Here is a 7383-nt window from a genome sequence, read left to right as displayed (position 1 = left end):
CTTGAATATAACAATATTTACTCATATTGCTCAGATGTACAAAACAACATAGATCTCTTCAGTTTCTATAACTGATTTAAACATTCCCCTGTAGTGTTTCCCATTTATAATAAAGGAAAAAACAAAATAAGCAAAACGACGTTTTAAATTTACAAATTCTAAGAACTTAGGTAAGTATTTAATCAAGTCTAAGTCCAAATTCTTTCTAAGGGCTCTCTTCCTGTCAGCTCTTCCTTCCCTAGATGATGTCGACATACTGGGGAAGCTGTTGTGATCTCATAGTATGAGGAAAATGGCCCTGATCCACATGGTGCCCTCTTCGAGCTCCTGCTGAACTCCAGTTGAGGTGTAAATCACCTTTTATGGTCTCCATGTTATATCAGCCTCTGCCTCTGCTGTATTAATGTATCTGTTGTCTGTTCTCAGCATGATCAGAGTCTGAAAGTCCAGGCCCAGAATCTCCTATCTTTGCTGACTTAAACTTCTACTGTGTATTTACCCTGAATCTCTGCCCATTCTCCAACTCATCAGAACCTAGGATGTCTAATCTGCAGGGCTTTGTTAGGCAGTCAGTGACTTTGCCCCTTGCCAAGGCTGGGGACTGTTTGGGAACTTTAAGTTCATCACTGGAAACTGGTCAGGCACTTAGGAAATTCTATTCTTCATGTAGATTGTTGAAATGGCTATAGGCTTATTCAGGCCACTCTCTGCCCAAACACTCTAGGTTGCCTTATCTATTCTTTTGTCCATAGCAATTGGTACCAGAGCATTCTGCTTTCAGTCACTTCCGAACTTTCAAATATGAAACTGCTTTTATTTCCCGCCATCTAGATGGTTCTATATGAGTACACTCCTCAAGTTTTTACCTGACAACAGATGGAAAAAGTTTAATTCAAGTTTAACTAATGTTTAACTTGTTTAACTTTAGTTCTCTCTTGTTCTTTCTTTCCCTCTCCTTTTCAGTCTGAGACCTTTGACTTCATACCTAGTAAGAACATTCCCTATTAAATAAGTTCCTTTTTCTATACATTACAACTATGTTCAGAACATCAAGGTTTGCTTTTGGAAAGAGGAGTTTTTTATTTAAAGGCTTTTTTCCCCCATTTATTACTTGAATTCAAGACTAATGTGTCACCCATGGACCAAAAATAAAAAAGAAGTCTAAGACTAAGAATGATCTCTTATTTAAAAGCAATAGACATTCTCATTTTCAGTCACATAATCACTTTCAAGATTTAACTTTAAAAAGAAAAAAATTACTGGAAAACAAATATAAAGACATAGGGAGGTATTTTATCAGAGTAATTTACATTAGCAAATGTACAATAGTTATTAAACTTCACCAGTTTTATTGTTGTTGAAAGATGAGTTTAGCCAAACAGGATAAATTAATTTGGAGTTCTTAAACTATTGAACTCCAATGAAACAATTTATCTTGCCTAACCAGAAATGACTGGACATTCTTAATAATTGAAAGTTGATGAGAAATTTGAAGAGGTTGGTGGATAGAAGTCATTATGTTGGAAATTAATGGTTTTAGAAGATTATTATGAATAACAATTTCTTCCAAGGAGACTTGCTGAGTGAGTTAAACAATTTATGTACAGTTAACTCTCCATAGCAAGGGCTGATTATTCAACATTTTTTCTATTCTCTCCTAATGTCTGACTTAATTACTCATCCAATAGCAACTTCATAAAGCATGGCTATGGAAATAAATAGAGATGAAATCATAAACAACCTCATTATTTTTATCTATTATTTTAAAATATTTAATATAGGAAGAGATGGTAATTGAAATTTTGTGGTTATTTGAATTATTACTGCTAGTTAACTTGCCCATTTCTGTAGATAACAAATTTTTAAAAAACTAAATTTAAAAACAAAAAAAAACAGGAAAAGCACAATAAGCAACCAAAATGATTAAATTAAGAGACTTTATATGAGAATTCTTTTATCCAAAAGACAACTATTCAATGCTCCACTGGTTTGAGTCTTTTATGGACTCCAGAAAATTATGTTCTTAAACTAATCCCTGTCTGTGCATGTAAACCTATTTATATGGGAACTTTTGTTTAGATTCAGTTAAGGAACCTTTTGATTAGAGCACTTTGATTAGATCACTTCAGGTAAGGTCCTTTTATTAGATTGAAGGAGCCAGGCTGGGTCTTAATCCTTTTACAGAAGTCCTGTATAAACAGAGGAGAAGGCAGAGAAAGAGATTTGCCATTTTAACCTGCCATGTGAGAGAGGACTCTAGGATCCCCTGCAGCCACAGAAAGACAGAAAACCCCTTAGAGGCTGAGAGAGAGAGAGAGAGAGGCTGGGGATGGAATCAGCAGAGCAGCTGAAGTTAAAGCAATGAGGCCCAGAACAGGAAGGGGAGAGAAGAGGCATAAGCCTGATCACCCACAGCTGAGCTTGGGGAGAAAGTGAGCCTGGAGGAGAAGGCAGAGACCCACTGCCATTTTGCCTTGCCACGTGGCAGAAGTCCAGGATTGCTAGCAGCTGACCTTTGGTGAGACAACATATCTTCATAATGCCTTAAATGGGACATTTTCACAGCCCTGGGGCTGTAAGCCTCTACTCTTAATAAATTCCTATTATAAAACCAACCCATTTCTGCATTGGCAGTTTGTGGCAAGCTAAAAAACTTCAATTGATAAAATTATAGACAGACAAATCTGAGGACCTCACAAAGCCAAAAACAAAAACAAAAAACCCATGCCCTAATTCTTTTTTGAACTCCCACTTGAGTTTTCTTTATTATCTTTGGAAATTTGGAATCCCCACCAAGGCAGCCAACCCAGATAGTCAATCAAGCCTCTACTTCATCACATTTGGTCCAATACAAAATAAAGTCCACCTGCCCAAAACTCACTACTATGAGAAAGACAATCTCATGTGCAATCAATAGGAGTCAAATCAACTTCCTTCTTATGTCTATGAAAACCATTTTCCAACTGTAGAAGGTCAAAACTGCTTCCATTTTTTGCAATTGATCCAGCTTCCTTGCTGCAGCAAAATTTTGGTGTCTTGAACAAAATGCTGTCATTTGCAAACTTGACTCTGATTTGTCTTTCAACAAGTTGAGTTCCCCCAAGATACTGAAGGTGCCCCTCTGGGGCTATGGGCTCTACCGACCAGCTACAGGACCTGTCTTTCCATGTGAGACTAGATAACATAAATAGGGCTAGGAAAATAGGCTAATCCTTATTATGAACCATCCTGGGAACATTCCACATTAAAATTGATTGGACCTTTATCCAAACTTGTAAAAAGAAAAAAGGATGAAACTATCTGGGATTGCTGGGACAGGTTAGAAAGCACTTTCCAGCAACACTCTGGAAATAAAGAAAGTGCAGATGTATACCCCACTCTATCCTCACACTTTGTTATTGGAATTAAACCAGAGATTAGGGATTTAATAAGGACTCAAAAGATTGAGTGGAAAATAACTCCCCATTCTGAACTTCAACACCTGGCAGAACACTTTGAGAGGACACTAAGAATAAAAATTAGATTCTATTACACATAAAATTATGGCCTTGCAAATTAAGCAACTAAATTCTACCTTGCCCCATCCAGTCAATAATTTCTTTAAAATATATTTTTAATTTATTTTTAAAAGATATATAGATCACACAAAATGTTTCATTAAAATGTCAATAATTTTAATAAAGACATGTGGATATTGCTAGCAAAGTGGATGTGGGAAAAAAGAATGTCCCATCCTTCAGAAGAAAAGGAAATGATGTCAATCGAATTTCCCAACATACCAAACCTAAAGGCACTCTGAGGGAGAATGTGGCCTCTTCCCCTTTATTTGATGAGATGAAAAAGGGGGAAATCCAATTACAATTAATAGGATAAAACAAACTTTCTTAATTGGTACAAGGGCCACACTCTCAACTATTAATCCTGCTACATTTCCAGCACTTCTTCCTCAGAGTGGCCAAACTGTTAACATTGTAGGAATTTCAACCATTGAATCTATCTATGGACTCTAAAAAGATACCCATCCATTTCTTCTCTGTGAGAGACATCAATTAATCTCTTCAGTAGAGATTTACTAACCACACTATTTTGTAAGATAGACTGCAAGCCTGAGGGACTATTCCTTGAAATTTCAGAGGGCTTTTTGATTCACCATCACTTAACAGTTGACTTTGACTACCCTAGTTTGTTTCTGCAGTTCCAGACCCAAGTCCTCCTAAGACACTACCATTAGTCCCAGAGACCTTATGGGCTAAAGATTTAGTTGATATGGATAAAATACTTGGAGCTAAGCCTGTAAGGATACTGATAGATCTGACTAAAGTTTATAAAAGTTGCCTCAATAGCTCGTTAACTCAAAAGCTAAAGAAGGATTAAGAATGAAAGTAGAGAGTTTCATCAAAAGAAGATTCCTTGTGTCATGCACTAACCCATGCAACACTTCCATACTTGTGGTTAAGAAATCTGGAGGTGTGGTTCTTGATCCATTCAAGAATTAAGGGCTATAAACAAAATAGTAATCCAAGATTTTCAGTAGTTCCTAATCCAAATATCATCTTTTCTTCTGTCCCCTTGGATTCTACCTACTTTACTGTAATAGATTTATGCTCTATTCTTTAGTTTCCCTCTTGATCCTTAAAATCAGTATCTATTTTCACATAGCTGGGAAAAACAACTACATACCTGGACTGTCATGCATCAAGGAATTATTAAGTCTCCCTCCCATTTCTCTCAGGTTCTCAATTAGGATCCACGAGACTTAAATTTCCCACAGAGGTCTATTTAAGACAATAGGTGACTGATCTAGCAATTTGTTCTAAAACTAAGGAGGCTTGTGGGGAAAATTCCCTTTACTTACTAGAGGCATTGGCCAAAAGCAGACAAAAGGCACCCAAGGATAAACTAGAATTTTGTCAAATTATTGTACATTATTTAGGTCATGATTAATTTCAGAGGGGAAAAGATGAACTCTTATTAGGCTTAGCACCGTTATACACTTCCCTAGGCCAATCACAAAAAGGAAATCCAGGGAATTCTTAGGAAAAGGTGGTTATTGTTGGCAATGGATAGCTAATTTCTCAGCTCTAGCAGCCCCTCTCTGAACTTACTATAATTAGTATCCTAATAATACTAATTACTAGAAACCCTTCCCTAGACTAATGATGCAGAAACAACTTTATTTAATTGAAGATAGCTTTATCACTGCCACCTTCTCTGGGACTTCCAAATTATGATACGAATTTCTTTTTATTTGTGCCTGAAAAAGATGGATATGATCTAGGAGTCATAACTCAGAAGATTGGAGACAAGCAGATGCCTACCCCTCTCTGTAATCTAAATCTTGATCCAGTTGCCAAGGCTATCCACCTTATCATAGGACAATCAGTGCAGCTGCTAAATTGGTTGAGGCTTGAGCCAAATGGCTCTAGGTATGCCCCTACATCTAATGTTCCTCCTGCAGTACAAACTCTTCTTCTAAACACACATACACAATGTTTTTCTCCTAGAAGATTGTCCTAACATGAAATCTTTTTACTGACCTCTTGCCATAGAACTATAAATGTAATTCCCTCAATCCAGCCATGTTCCTTCCTCTTCATGCACTTTCTACCCCTAGCTAGGATCTCAGAGGCATCCCACTCCAAAATCCAAATCTGATTCTTTTCATAGAAAAGACTTAAGATGGAAAATGGTAAATATAAGGGTACTATGAAATAGCTGCTTTCCAGGAAACTTGGAATATAAACCCTTTTCTGAGGTTAAGTCATCCAAAATGACTGAATTAATATCTTTGATTAGAGATTGTAAATTGGCAGACTCTCAGAGAGTAAACACTTATAGATCTAGTACGTGTACTTCTGATGAAGTCAATGACACTGGCATGCCTTGGAAGCAAAGAGGACTCATAACATCTGCAGGGGCTCCCATAGAAAATGGCCTTCTATTGTATGACCTCTCTGATGCTCTAAAATACCCAAGAGAGGTAGCTGTTATTAAAATAGAAGCTCACTCAAGGAGAGACACTGAGGAACATAAAGGAAATGTTTGGCTGATCTCTATGCTAAAAAGGCAGCACAAGCAACAAGTTCAGGTTAAACAGCTTATGATTCTAAAACCGGTAGATAAGATTAAGGAGGATTTTCAAGAGTTCCTGGGTACAATTCAACAATTGGCTTCTGAAATTGAAAATGAAATTGTCTGAGAGCTTGATATACCGTCTATTCTGATGGGCTCTTGTGATCCCAGAATGGCCACCTATCAGCTCCTGTGTCCCTAAAATGGCACATAGCCAAGAAATTACATGAATACACCTACCACAATCCAAAATCTCTCATTTTGCTCTAATTAATCATTAGTAGGGTGATTAATTAGGAAGCAAAGTAAGTATATGACCCATGTTCTAGTTATCAAATACATAACCCTGGTAAAACTAAAAAGTGGGACAAGGTCAAATGCTTTGACCAAAAGGGCCTTTTGTACATCTTCAAATGAACTTTATACAGCTACACATTTCTATTTACAGGAGATAGCTGTAATATTATGAGATTTTATAAAATTCTCTTACATGACCATGGGGATGCACAAGTCCAAATTCCACAACCAGAGGCTCTAATGAAGGTCCTTGATGAGTCCCCAGGAGATACTAGCTGTCTGAAGTTGAGCTGGAAAATTCTCTCTGAACTAAAATCATTTCCCCTTTTAAAGCATTCAATTGTTTGGATAAAATGTCCCTCATCGCTGACAGCAATCTCCTTAATTGATTGTAGATGTAACCATCAATCTATGCAATCAACTCACTGATGAATAAAGTCCATAAAAGTCCTTGTATTACAATTAGGCCAATGCTTGCTTGATGAAACAACTGGGCACAATTACCTGGCTGAGCTGACATATTAGCCTAACCATCACAGTGACAACAAAGCATCACTGCTTGAAGGGAAAGATTCATAGATACTTGCAACAATGCTGAGGCCTTGACACACTAGTCCCCCATTGGAAGCCACCCATGCTCTCAAGAGACACCCTCCCCTTGTTTGAGAACATCAGGCTTCCCCAGGATGGCGACATAACATCTTCACATTTGTTATATGGCTTTCCACCCACTGATATAACACACCATGACATTGTGAACACTCACATACTCCCTAAAAGCCTACCTCAGGTGCACCATGTGCCAGATGCCCCCCATCAAACACCTTATACCAGTAACCCATCCTTACTGTATTTTCTAAAGAGTTTTCTCAATATTATATTTCAAACCACATACCCGAAAATTTCCTGTGTTCACTTGCTCTCCTCCCAGTTCATTGGACCATCTGACCCATTCTACGAACCCTAACCCCCCTCAAGCCTGCAAAGCCCAACCCAATAGATCCCTATGCCCCC

The sequence above is a fragment of the Dasypus novemcinctus genome, chromosome 1 (genome assembly GCF_030445035.2).
Source record: "Dasypus novemcinctus isolate mDasNov1 chromosome 1, mDasNov1.1.hap2, whole genome shotgun sequence".
Classification (NCBI taxonomy): Eukaryota; Metazoa; Chordata; class Mammalia; order Cingulata; family Dasypodidae; genus Dasypus; species Dasypus novemcinctus.
This window is presented reverse-complemented; position numbering follows the sequence as displayed.